Source organism: Megascapheus bottae, chromosome 2, assembly GCF_031878675.1.
Source record: "Megascapheus bottae isolate mThoBot1 chromosome 2, mThoBot2.hap1, whole genome shotgun sequence".
Taxonomy (NCBI): Eukaryota; Metazoa; Chordata; class Mammalia; order Rodentia; family Geomyidae; genus Megascapheus; species Megascapheus bottae.
In genome coordinates this window covers 75,930,127-75,943,715 of record NC_143510.1, presented here as the reverse complement: position 1 = coordinate 75,943,715, position 13,589 = coordinate 75,930,127, and the positions used below count along the sequence as shown (strand labels likewise).

Here is a 13,589-nt window from a genome sequence, read left to right as displayed (position 1 = left end):
CCTTAATGATTTGAATATAGGGTGCAGAATGTCATTTTTAGAAAGCTACCCCTTAAAGAGAAAGCTCAGATGGCTGATCTGAAATAATAACCATAGGCCACTTTGCTTCATATTTCTCTCATGAGCCACACTTACAGAGTAAAAAGGGGCAGAAGAGGTTTCTGCTTAGAATATTTTTTTAAAAAATTTAAATTATACATTCAGGACAAAGTCCCAGTCTCAAAAGGCAATAGACCATGACTCCAAGAGGTCATGAATCAACCCACTTTTAAGAGATAGCACTCACAGCAGAAGCTACCTGGAGAAAAATGCTTGTTAAAAACTGAATAAAACAAAAGCAAAGCTCACACAGGCAAAGAATAGACAGCTTTATTAAATTTTTTCTCTTGTGTATTTTACAAAATTATACACTGACACTCAAAATTGCTACACTAACCATAAACTCATGAGAGTTATTGAAAAGTAGATATGGACACAATTCATATCAGAGACTCCTGTGTGGGAAGGATGCTGGGTCATTAGAAGGTAAGTATAATTATGGGGCGACAGAGCAATTTCATTTGATTCTGAACAGCTATGGAAACAGCTTGAGACTTTTCTTCCTCTGCTTCTTAATGTTTGCTTGGGCTGAAGGTTTGAGAACGGGAGTTGAAGCCTTGGTAAGAGAATATTGGTAGGAAACAGGAACTGGTAGTCCACACCTATAATCCTAGCTACCCATGAGACTGAGGACCTTGTTTCAAAGCCACACTAGGCAGAAAAGTCCATAGTACTCTTATCTCCAATAAACCAGCTGGGAAAAGCTCAAAGTGGTGCTGTGACTTAAGGGATAGAGCTCTACCCTTGAACACAAAGAGGCTCAGAGAGAGTGCCCAGATCCTGAGTTCAAGCCCCAAGACAGGATCCACAACCAGTTTAGCCTGGGGAAACTCCCACTTCCCCTGTGTATCTCTATAACATCTTCTAAACAAGGCCAGCTTTTTTCCTTTGGTTATTTGCTCTGCTGTCACCATCTTGAATTTTATTTTAGAAATTTGTGGGACAGGAGAGTCTGCAGATGAACACAGAGATAGGCATAGTATTTGTGCTTGTCACTGTTTTGTATTTTGTCCTTATTTGTATACTGTTTATGAAATTCCATAGGCAAGGAATTCCAGTGGAGCTGTGATAAAAGGCTGAGAATCAGTGCAAGGCTGCATGAAAATTCAGTTAGTGGAAGGCCCTGTCGACATCAAGACTCCATGCTTGCTTTCTAAACTTGAATGGGTTTCGAGTCTCAAAAAACAGAGCAATGAGATGCTAAGAAATATCAGCAACTCAAGAATACTGTATCATTGTTTTCTCATGCCATTTCTATAAATGACCCAAACACTCGCTGCAAATGACCACACAGAAACCAAGGAGACAGACAGCCCACAGCTCCTCTCCTTTCTGTCCTTCCTCACTGTTCATTTAGTCCAGGCAGGCTAGGATGTTGGTAGAATGTTCATGTATTAAGAAGGAAAATAAAACAGAGGGTTGGATCTACCTTATACATATAAATGTACTCCAAAATATGAGTTGTGTCATTTTGACTCTTCTGGGAATGCTCTTATAATTTGTATTTAAAACGGACATTGTATAATAATAATGGGAAATTTCATGATAATAATTAATATTTTTTATTTAGGCAGAGTGGGTCAGACCTGTAATCCCAGGTACTTAGAAGGCAGAGATTAGACAGATCATGGTTTAAGGCCAGCCTGGACAAAAATGTAGGCAGACTCGGTCTGGTTAAAGCAAGCCAGGTAGACTGGTGTATATCAATGTTCCTTACTATAGAAGGAGGCTGTATGTAGGAGGATCATGATCTGAGGCTGGCTCTTGCCCAAAAAATGAAGGGGAAAAGTAACTGAAAAATAACTGAATCAGAAAGAGTAGTGCATATAGCTCAAGTGATAAAGTACTTGTCTAGGAAGTCTGAGGCTCCAAATTTAAACCTCAGTATTGCCCCCTCCCAAGCAGCAAACATTTGAAAAATAACTTACATTTTTATTTACTTAGAATTACACAAAATAATACAGCTTGAAAAAAATATGACAAATCAGGAGAGAAGACCAGGAATAAAGGGTAAAGCCTTACCTTTTAATGCTCTGGATGGCACCTGTCATGCTTGTTCAGCAAGCAGCTATGCATTTTTTTTGTCAGTTATGGGTCTTGAACTCTGAACCTGAGCGTTGCCCCTGAGCTCTTCAGCTCAAGGCTACCATCCTACCTCTGAGCCACAGAGCCACTTCTGATTTTCTAGCGGTTAATTGGAGATGAGAGTCTCACAGTCTTTTAGTGCCCAGGCTGGCTTTGAACCTTGATCCTCATATCTCAGCCTCCTGAGTAGCTAGGATTATAAGCATGAGCCACCTTGCCCAGCTGTGCATTTTTATATTGAATTAGTTTATATTGACTCTTGTGACTTCTAGAGTCAATGTTACTTTTAGGCCAGTACTCTACGGAATACCCTGCTGGAAAATGTTTGAAGCGAAGAATGCTCAACAGGGAGCAGAAATTTAAAAGATTGCCTAACTTCCTTCTTAGTCACAGTTCAATCAGAGATCACTGCGTGAACCTCCTGGGAAGCAGGCAGATCTGGTCTCCATCCCTTAGCTATGGGCCTTGGGAAAACCAGCTAACCATTTGAGCATAAGTTTCCCCATGTGTAAAAGTGGGATGGTAAATTGTAGAGGGAGGCTGTGAGGGGTAGATGCAGCTTTTGCAAGACCTATATCAATATATGAGAGCTATAATAGATATCTACGTATCACAATAAGTTTACAGTACATGGTAGCTAGAATGCTGGTTTTAATTAAGGAGCCATTTATTTCTAGGGCCTCTAGAACTTTCCTTTTTGTATGTAATACTAGGTTTACTTGATGAAGGTTTGAAACTTGTGCCTCTCTCCTCATGACAAAAGTCTCACTTAGCAACTCACTTCTGACTATCCAAATTTCCTTTCTACAAGCCTGGTGGAATTTTTTCATTGAAAGTGTGACGTAATCCTGATCATTTCAGTATGAATATGACCACAAGCTGAAGCCCTGGCTTCCCTAGCAGTGGACATCTGGAAGACAGGAAAGCAACTGTTTTTGCAAGGAGAACGTGAAATATAATAAGAGTAGGAAGGGGCAAAAAACCAAAATGGTGTAAAAGATGACCTTGTCTTCTTGGTCATTACAAATTAGGTTCATGATCATCAACCTAGAAAAGTATGAATAGAACAAAAGATGTATCCAACATCCTTGAATTTTTGAGTTGTGTATCTGTCTCTTTACATTTCCTGTCTTATGCTATACTACATGGATTTTTGCTTTAAGACATATCTAGGTGATAAGTAACTCTTTTGCATACATGTAAAATGTCAAGTGTAGGACCATAAACTTTCACTTATGTCATTTGCTAATTCACGTAAATACTGATAGGCTGAGAAAATTCAAATCTAAGCTAGCAGAACTCCACGTGACTTCTCTTGCCACGTGGCTTCCCTGAGGAATACCTGAGGTTTCAAAAGAGATCGTATAGCTTATCCTTGTACATGTTGTTCTTCTGCCTAGATTGACTTCAATGTCTCACTCTCATCGTATTTGCTTTCAAATGCACCTCAGCTATGGACCATATCTTTTCCACCACCAGTGATTAATGTTTCTCTGTTCTATACCATGAGATAACTCTGACATATGCTGTAGTTGCTTTCCTCCTCATGTTATGCAGGGGTTCATTGTTCAATGTCTTAACAATGAACTTCTTGTGAGAAGGGCCACATCTTTTCTGCTTCTGTAAATTTAGTGTATGATAGAGGCTTAAGTTTTTGTTTTATTTAGTTATTTATTTGCTAAAATGTTCTACATTAGGTACTCAAGAAAATCAATACTAAGGAGATATTGAAAACATCAGAAAGTCCTGTATATTTTCTGAGCCACAGAGTATTTACTACTGTTATTCACTTTTGCTATTGTAGTATAAAATCAGAGATACATAGTCTTATATGGCTTAATGCTGGGCTATGTTGTGAGCAATGCTAGGTGATCTTGTTATTATGCAGACATCACCGGGTATATGTATACAAACTCTGATGGTTACAAAGTCACCAGGTGAAATAATATTGCGAGATACCCACTGAGTATGATCTGAGGTGTGTTACTGTACTGAAATGAATGTATGCCTCTGTGTTCCAATAAGACTTTATTTCCAAAAATTAGGCTGGGTTTGACCTTCAGGTTATGGTCTGCAAACCCCTGCTGCATTGTATGCTAATAAATGATAATTAGGAGTAGGGATAGAGATGCATACACATCCAAGCAGAAGGAACTTCATATGCAAGGGCCGGATATCAGAGGACACATCCAGAGTAAAACACAGCTAGTGGAAATGGTTCAGTATATATGCTAATGAAGTGAAATAAGACAGCTAAAATACATGGCAAGAGAATGGAAAATCGCTAATGCTAGAATAAAAAGTCTAACCCCAATAGGTAAGGGAATGTCATTGAAGTTTGAGTTAGTACCGGATATAGGTATATATCAGAAACCCATCCATCAATACTTATACTAGTGGCCCAGAAGATCAAGTGATATGAGAGACAACCTATGCAGAACAATAGCCAGAGTGAAGATGGAAAAAACTTGAACACACATGAGAACTGCCTGGGCGAAGCTGTAGGACATGGTTGTTGCTTAGATGCCAAGTGAGGAGAGAAGAAAAAGTAATAATGAGCACCCTACTCTGCTGGCCTAGGAATACTCATACTCAGAGACAAAGTAGGCGAGGCCAGTGGCATGGCTGGTTTCAGAGAGAGAGAGAGAGAGAGAGAGAGAGAGAGAGAGAGAGAGAGAGAGAGAGAGAGGGAGAGGGAGAGGGAGAGGGAGAGGGAGAGGGAGAGGGAGAGGGAGAGGGAGAGGGAGAGGGAGAGAGGGAGTGGGAGAGGCAGAGGGAGAGAGAGAGAGAGAGAAGGAGAGAGAAAGAGAAAGAGAGAGAGAAAGAGAGAGGGGGTGGGGGAGAGGGAGAGAGATGAAAATTTTGCTTCAGACACGTTGAGTCTGATTTTAATACTTGTTTTGCCTGGTCAAAGCTCAAGTTTAAATACTGTGACTAATAACAACCTTCCTTTCCAAAAGTGGATTAAAATGTTTCTGCCATTTGGCAAAGAAAAGCCTTTTAAGTTCTTTTCTAAAATATACCCTTCCATGATGTTTGATGTCTGTTTAAGTTTTATTTTAAGCAGTGCTTGTCCTAACAACTTACGGACACTTAGGAAGTTCCTTTTCCCTCCCGGAGTCTTTTATCTTCCAGACATGAGCTGTGTAATTTTGAACCCATCACTGTAAGCTCCCATGTGCATTATAAAATCAGACAGATTGAAAGTTACAGCAGTGAACTGGGTTCTTCCTTGTAAACAATGATGGCTGGGCCAAGTGGAGACACATAGTCCATAGGAACACACAAACCCCAAATGCCAAGCTAGAAGACTTGAATTCTGGTCTAAAGCCATGTCTAGAATGAAAATAAACATGGCACACAGAAGGTGAGGTCAGGAACTTACAAGGTCTGTGTCAGGATGTCAGAGATTTGTAAGAAACACCCAAGTGCTGAGGCAAAATGACTCAAGTCCGTGATACAATCAAGGTTTGTGAAAAAGAAGCCAGGTGGGATACAGATATAAAATATTAGCAGAGGGGGAACTAGCTGGGCTTTAACTGCCTATCCAGGAACAGAAGTATGTCTGTACCCAAAGCCCAGGGTTGTTTAGTTGCTCCAACATCAAGAATATAGCAGAGCTATTCAACAAAATTGAAAAATATACTCAACTTGGCTCTTACATATAGATCATAAATATGAACAAGGATAATCAGATTAGGAGTTATAAGAAAAGCTTTGAAATGACAGTCATGCCCTAATAGTCTATAGCTGAATTCATTGTATCCTCCCAATGTAGTTTTGACAATTGTAGAGTGGTTATATGGTTATGTAAGATGTTAATGTTGCCAGGAGCGGTGACTCACACCTGTAATCCTAGCTACTTGGGAGGCTGAGATCTGAGGATCAAGGTTCAAAGCCAGCCAGGGCACAAAAGGACCTGAGACTCTTATCTCCAAGTAACCTCTAGAAAACTGGAAGTGGGGCTTGGCTCAAGGGTAGGTTAGTAGTCTTGGACTGAAGAGATCAGGGACAACATCCAGGCCAGGTTCAAGTCCCATGACCCACCAAAAAAAAAAGATGTTACTGTTGCTGGAGGCTGAGTGAAGAATATACAGAAAACCTTTTTTCAATTCTTGTATAAAATTTAAAATTATTCCAAACTAAAAGGCTTAAATTAAAAACAAAATATTTCCTTCCCCAAACTTCTAGGTCCTACCTACGAATTATCTAGATGAACAATTGGTCATTAGGACGGCTTTTCCTCATAAAGTTCTTACTGTATAAAAAGTCAAATAACTCAGTTGCTTAGTGTACATATAATAGGAACTGACCTCAGTTGTTAGCCTGGCTCTGCTACTGTGTGCCTAGAGCAAATTTACCAACTGCAAGGCTCTATTTATTTTTCCTATAAAAACGAATGCAGTAATGATGCTTACCATTTACAAAACATTCTGGAGACCTTTGCACAGTGTCTAGCAAATAAATAGTACTCAATGGATGTGACAGCAGTAGTAAAATATTGAGTAGTAGAGTACTAGATGCATGGACAAGCATAGCAATAGAAGAGGGTGGTGTCTGGCATATCTCATCACTGCTCTGATTAAATACGTAGCATATTTTGCTATGATTTGGGCTCACAAACAGAGGATGTAACTTGTTCCAGTGTTCTCTCAAAAATATGATTTTTCAACCCGGCTACTTATTTTTATATAAAAGTAAGCACCGTGACCAGATGGTCCCTGTTCTGGACTTCCCGAATGATATTAAAAATGAGTAGGCAGAGGGATTTTATTAGTCATTTGCTTGCTTCACAGCAGTCATTTCCATGAAATTATAAGACAATGACAAAATTAAAGCAGCTCTGCTGGGCTTTGGAAAGCTCATCCCTATGTCTGTAAATGCTCATAGGTCAGGAATGTAGAACAGGAGCAATAAATTGGAGAATTACTGCCGGATGATCCCAAGTTCCTTTCGGGGGCTTGGACCAAGAAAAATAGGCCAAAGACAGGAAATACTGCCAAATTGAAGAAGGCCTGGAGTATATCAATCTTATGCCACCGGCAGTACAGAAGCCCTTTCCATGAGCTACTAGAATCTTCCTAAATGAAAGAAAAGATGAAGAAAACCCTGAAATCAAAGCCAACCCAAGGAGGGGGCTTTCTTCTAGGTCTCTTCTTGTCCTACCAATCCTTGGCTTGGATTTGGGTCTCTGTGCCTTCTGTCCTGTTTCTTCTACCATACCTGAGAAGTGAGGAACACAACTTAGTGTTTGTGTACATGAGACTCTTATCTCTGATAAATAACCGGAAAACCAGAAGCGGCGTCTTGTCTCAAGAGACAGAGGGATAGCTTTGAGCTGAAGAGCCCAGGGACAGTGCCCAGGTACAGAGTTCAAGCCCCTCGACTGACAAAAAAATGTATTGTCTACCAAGTACTAAGTAGGCATTTAATAGACATCATTTTCCCCCTTGTCATTCTTGAGAGAGCTTTAAGATTATGTCAGAGACTGGAAGCTTAATTTGTATTGCCATTGGCCTGAAATTTGGCCTTGCTTATCAAGAGAACACTCAGAAAGCAAAATGTCCTAGAATTCTAGGAAACAGCTCTTGTCAATATTCAATTATACCACAGCCTTCTATGTAGGTAATGACTGCTCAGATTTTAAAACCAAGTGAATTTCATGGATTGTCTGTTCTCTTTGAACCCAGATTTCCAACAGTAACTGATTATGATTGCTGTGAAGGATATGGAAGAAGTAATTAGTTAATTGGATGACCTTCTTTCAAATACCCATGTGCTATTTGCTTGAATAAATGTGCCTGCTCTTTCTAAATGTAGTTTTATTCTTAATCCACTGAGACTAGTAAAAGATTTTTTGATCCTATTTTGTGCCTCCTTGAGAGCTCCTATGAATATTTCTAACTTACATGCCTCCTCTCCTCAAAGAAGGGGCACAAAGTGGATCAGAATCCAGTTTGTTTGGTTTCTTTAGCAGCTCCTAGAATTTGTAAAAGTGATAGAGAGACTGCTTGTGCATGTTTTCAAAGAATGACAGTGCAAGGAGACTATTTGCACATGACTGGAAGGGGGTATTGATTTTTAAATCACTTTTTTTTTTTTTTGCCAGTCCTGGGTTTGAGCTCAGGGCCTGAGCCCTGTCCTTGGACTTTCTCAAGGCTAGAGCTCTACCACTTGAGCCTCAGCACCACTTCGGCTTTTTTCTATGTATGTGGCGCCGAGGAATTGAACCCAGGTCTTCGTGCATGCTAGATAAGCACTCTACCACTAGGCCAAACTCCCCGCCTTAAATCACTTTTCTTTTAAATTTTCAGCTTTGAGTCTTGAAGCTACATCTACAAACACCACACGGATGTTATGTAGATAAAGTCACAGTGACTGTAAACTCTGGGGAGATGTCTTTAATAAAGAGCTCCTGTCTAGCTTCACATTTTGAATTTCTGAAACCAATGATAATTGATCATTGAAAACAGAGATAATCGAGGATCCATGCCAAGGTAAAGAAGGATAACTGGGAAGAGTTAAATTTAGAGTGATAAAAGAGAAGTTGTTTGAGGTGGATAAAAATATTCATAAAGCTAAGGAAGAAAAAAATAATCATGATGCCAGGAAGATGTCAGAAAAGTGGTTGAGGGCACAAATGCCCTGAGTTCTCGGTGTCTAAAGCTGCCTTTGTTAAGTTTTGCTTTTAAGGCTTTAACTTAATTTTTCTATGTCCTAATCTTCATACCTGTAGCAGCAAGGTTGCAATAATAATATAAGTAGGCTAGAAGAACTACATGAGTTAGTGTTTATCATACAGGAAGTACTATATAAATCTTCAGTGAATAAAATTAACAATGGCATGGTAGAATATTTTGGTAACATGAAACGATGCATTTGTCAAAACCCACAGAAATTTCCAGTGCAGAGAGTAACTCCCAAGTATCAAAAATGTTCAAAAAAATAATAATTCAGAATACTGGGTAGAATGCCAACTTTGAGAAAACAACCTACCAATATTACAAATGTATGAAATAACCTCAGGCTAGTATGTAAGAGTAGTCAAAAGAAGCTTTACACAAACAGTAGACCCTAGTTGATGGAGTTAGGGATATGTGCACACATGGGAATGGGTCATTTAAATAAATGGGTTGTTGGTGTTTGGAATTGGGTTTCTTGCTGCTATATTGGGATTTACAATAAACAAGAAGAAATTAGAATCGTTCGTGTGGGCATAGACTAGACTAGAAGACTTTACTATCATCTCATGTTTACCTTACTATAGACGTAAGTATTTATATATAGAAATATTTAGCTGGGCACGCTGGCTCACACCTGTAATCCTAGCTACTCAAGAGGCTGAGATCTGAGCGTCCCTGTTCAAAGCCAGCCTGGGCACTAAAGACCAAGAGACTTTTTTCTCCAATTAGCCACTAGAAAATAAAAATGGGAGGCAGCACTATGGTTCCAGGGGTAGGGCGGTAGCCTTGAGCTGAAGAGCTCAGGGACAGTACCTAGGCCCAGAGTTCAAGCTCCATGACCCACAAAAAAAGAGAGAGATTTAAAAATATGTGTAAATGGAAGTGGTGCTGTAGCTCAAAGTGGTAGAGAAAAATATGTGTAAATGAAGGGCTAGTAGGCACACATATATTTTTCTTTTTTTTCCCATTTTGTTTGTTTGTTGTTTTAAGACAGAAACTTTCTGGAAGTTGGCCTCAAACTTGACATTTTCTTTACTTTAGCCCCTCAAGTGCTGATAGGTGTGGACCTATCACACTTGGCCTGTACCTTGAATTTCCTTGTTCTGCCAGCTGAGAAAGTGTAGAAGCACAGAACTGATAGAAAGGGGCATCTAGCGCTAGACTGGCTTTTCTCTTGATAGGGATGCTAGATCTCCAGATTGAGGAATGTGTCTAGGAGACTTGAGCAGATGTATAGTTCTTAGGAGGAAGGATTATAGGCTGTGATTAAGCTAGGCTGGAATAAAGAAGTGCTCAGAAACCAGCAACCACATAAACAAAACACAAACAGAAAGTGATCCTGCATTAATGAGAAAGACACAAGTGGTAGCTGAAAGTGCTGACTGCAACCAAGTGGAGCATTAAGGTAATACTACATTATAAGTGAAAATATAGAGTATCCATGAGTCCATATGTAAAACAGGTCACAGAAGGGCAGCAAGAAATAGAAGCATTTCCCAGAGTACACACACACACACACACACACACACACACACACACACACACACAGCGATATACAAGGGATAAAGGAAAGGAGCAAGACAGAAGAGAAGAGAGGAAGGAGGGACAGAGTGGGGGAGGGGGAGGGGAAGAGGGGAAGAAGGGGGGGGGGGAAGAAGGTAATGATTAGTTTCCAGGGCTCAATCATAGATAATCTTATTTACTTGGTCAAAGATATAGAAGCAGAGTGAGAACTACTGCTGGACAAACCAAAACTAGAAATCTAATGTACTGAGTTACAAAGTCGCTCTGAAATAGACTGATAAGAGTACATCCAATTTGGCTGGAAGTATGATTTGGTGACAGAGAGGCTTATCTGGCAAGCACAGGGACCTGAGTTCAAATTCTAATACTGCCAAACTTAAAAAAAAAACAGATTTTGTCAACTCTTCAATTTAACAGACAATAAAACAAAAAAAAAAATGATCTTTGTGCTTCTTTCCTCTTTGGCTGGTACTGGGATCTGAATTTAGGAGTTGAGTTCTTTGGCAAGTGCTCAACCCTTGAGCATGCCTGTCAGCCCTTTGTGTTTTAGTTCTTTTTCTCAGACATGGTTCTACACATTTTCCCCAGTGTCAGCCTTAGATTGTGATTCTTCTAACGCTCTTCCTCCCACAAACTAGCTATGATTACAGACATATGCTATCACAACTGGTTGTTGGTTGAGTGAAGATATTTGCTAAGCTTTTGCTCAGGCTGGCATCATATGCAGTGAAATCTTCCTCATATCTGCATGCCTAGCTAAATAGCAGAATATATCATCATAGCAGGAATAAGCAGAATGGAAAGTAAATATAGAAGAGCAATAAAGGCAAACAAATAACGGTTTTTTTTTCTATTTTAAGCAATATGAGAGACTGTTCCAGAATTTCTTAAGCAGTAGCATAATCAGTCTTATAGTCAAAAGGAAAATTTCCTATTTATTTTTTGCCCACATTTCCAGAATTTGTATTTTCATGCCATATCCCCAGTTCTAAAATGAAATTGGGTACCAAAATGGTTTCACAGTTCCTTAGTAGAAGTCTGGGAGGATTTTAAGGTTTTCAGTTAAGGTCTATTGGGCTATTTGCCGTATTTCTTTAAGAAGTCATTAAGGAAATGTGTATGCCAAGCCATACTACCAATTTTGAGATATTGATTTTAACAGAGATATCAATATTCTAGTCACTATCCGCAGTGTTTAAACCTCAGCTAATGTATACTGACTCATGCACTTTGCCTGCCCTTTACGCCCTTTACGCCATTTATATTTTTGCTTCAGGCAGAATGCATTTGGATTCTAGTAATAATTGTCAAATACTGGGATTCACTGGATTAGAACGCTAGACTTTGCAGAAAGAAAGAAGGAAAGAAAAAGGGTGAAACTAAGGAAGGAAAGAAGGAAGAAGAGATGTAGGAAGAGGGAAGAAGAGAAGGAGATGAGAAAGGTGAGAGGAAGGGTGAGGGAGGGAAAGAAGGAAGGGAAGGAAGATAGGATGAAGGAAAGAGGAAAGAAAAAAAAGAAGAAAGCGAAAATCAAAACTGTGATGGGTTAAAAAAATTTTGGAGGCATATCTGCCTTTTCAGGCTTTGTGTCTCCAGTGGCTTTGATTATAATTGTTGCTATGTGGCCCCTTGTGTTGTCCTGAGCCCCACATATATGACCACATGTGCCACTGGCTGAACAGCACTGGTTAGTGGTTGAATATGACATTGCATCAGGAGCTAGAGGTCTTTCAGCCCCTCCACTTTCAGGAAGGGGAGGAAGGGGAGGAATGTCCTCTGGGCCAGACCCATTCAGACTTTGGATGTGTTAATATGAAATACTTTCATCACTCCAATTTCCACTCATGTGGATTTTTCCTGGCTCCGTCTCCATGACCTAATTCTCTAATTTTCTCCCCTCTGAGAACATCTTTTTTTATTTTTTTCCTCCCTGAAATCCACACCATTCCTCACCCCTTCCCTTCTGATTCCTTACTCAGCCTGGAAACCACCTCCCCACTTGTAATTAGCCTGAATATTTGAAGGAGGGAGGCAGGGAGGGAGGGGAGCTCTCCTTGGGACACAGAGAGAAAAAACAAGGTTGCTTAGTCCAAGAGCAGGGCAGAGAAGCCCATGGGTCCCATAATGCACCCATCAGTGCTGGGAGCCTAATCTTGTGTCATTTTCTTGCCTTCATTCACCCAAGCCATACACTGTCAGCTCCTTAAGCCAAGAATATATAGTCTCTAATATACTCTCTTGAACCAAATGAAGAGCAAAACTATGCAACTTTTAAATGTCAGGTTAGTAGCTGTGTTTTTTTTTTATTTTGTTGCTTCTGTCTTTTCTGGGTGCCTGTACTAAAGGAAGTATGTCTAGAGTTAGGTCATGTAAGTCCGTCTTGTATTCCTCTGAATGTCATGTTGAGATAATTTTACCATATATTAGTAGGTCTATTATGTCCTAACTAATATTATTGGTATGAAAAAATGTTAATGGTTCCTATACTATTTTTACAAGTCAATTTTTTTTTCAGTAATAGTAGCTATGACTCATGCTGTCCCCTGTTCAGTGTTTTAATTATATTATCCAATTAATCTCCACAGCAACCTGGGAAGTCAGTATTGGAAGACTTATTTTACACATGAAAAATCCAAAGCTTGGAGTTAAGCCTAACAATTTACCTAGGAAACTGAAGGGATCTCAGATTGAAACCCAGGACTCTCTAATTTCAAGTATTTATTTTAAGTGTTTATAGTAAACAACCACATGCCCCAGTTTGAAAATTGTTGAAGGAAAAATATTAGAGGAGGAAGATAAAAGAACAAGGAAGGAAAGGAAAAGGAACAAGAGCATCTCCTATTGACACATAGTATGTGGTCAATTTGAGGAAGGCAGGAAGGTGGTTGTTTAAAGCTGTTTAAATTTAGCACAGGCAGGGGTAAACAATGCCCTGGCCATGTAATTTTGTTTCTGTGTCTCAAGAATGTGTAGAGGCAAGCCAAGTTTGAAAAACAGTTGCTGAATGTGACATGAACAGTGCTTCTCTCTCCAAAGTTGTTTGAATGGCTGTCCAGTCTCCATTATCCATTGGTGGTCTCCAGTTTAATAAGGAAAGCATGAATTCTTAGTCTCCTAACAAAATTTCATAAGTGTTCCCTTTACTCCTTAATAAATATAAAGGAAAAGAACTGAAATTTGAAAATGAGAAGCAATATA

General features: G+C 39.5%; 1 long non-coding RNA gene across 1 annotated transcript in view; it reads left to right on the top strand.

Annotated features, from left to right (window-relative positions):
- Positions 1-8,677, top strand: part of LOC150067338 (uncharacterized) — a 137,832-nt gene extending 129,155 nt beyond the window's left edge. Inside the window, exon 4 of the long non-coding RNA XR_016539559.1 lies at positions 8,499-8,677. This is a non-coding gene — a long non-coding RNA (uncharacterized LOC150067338). The remainder of the gene's footprint in view (positions 1-8,498) is intronic.
- Positions 8,678-13,589: the final 4,912 nt, after the last annotated feature.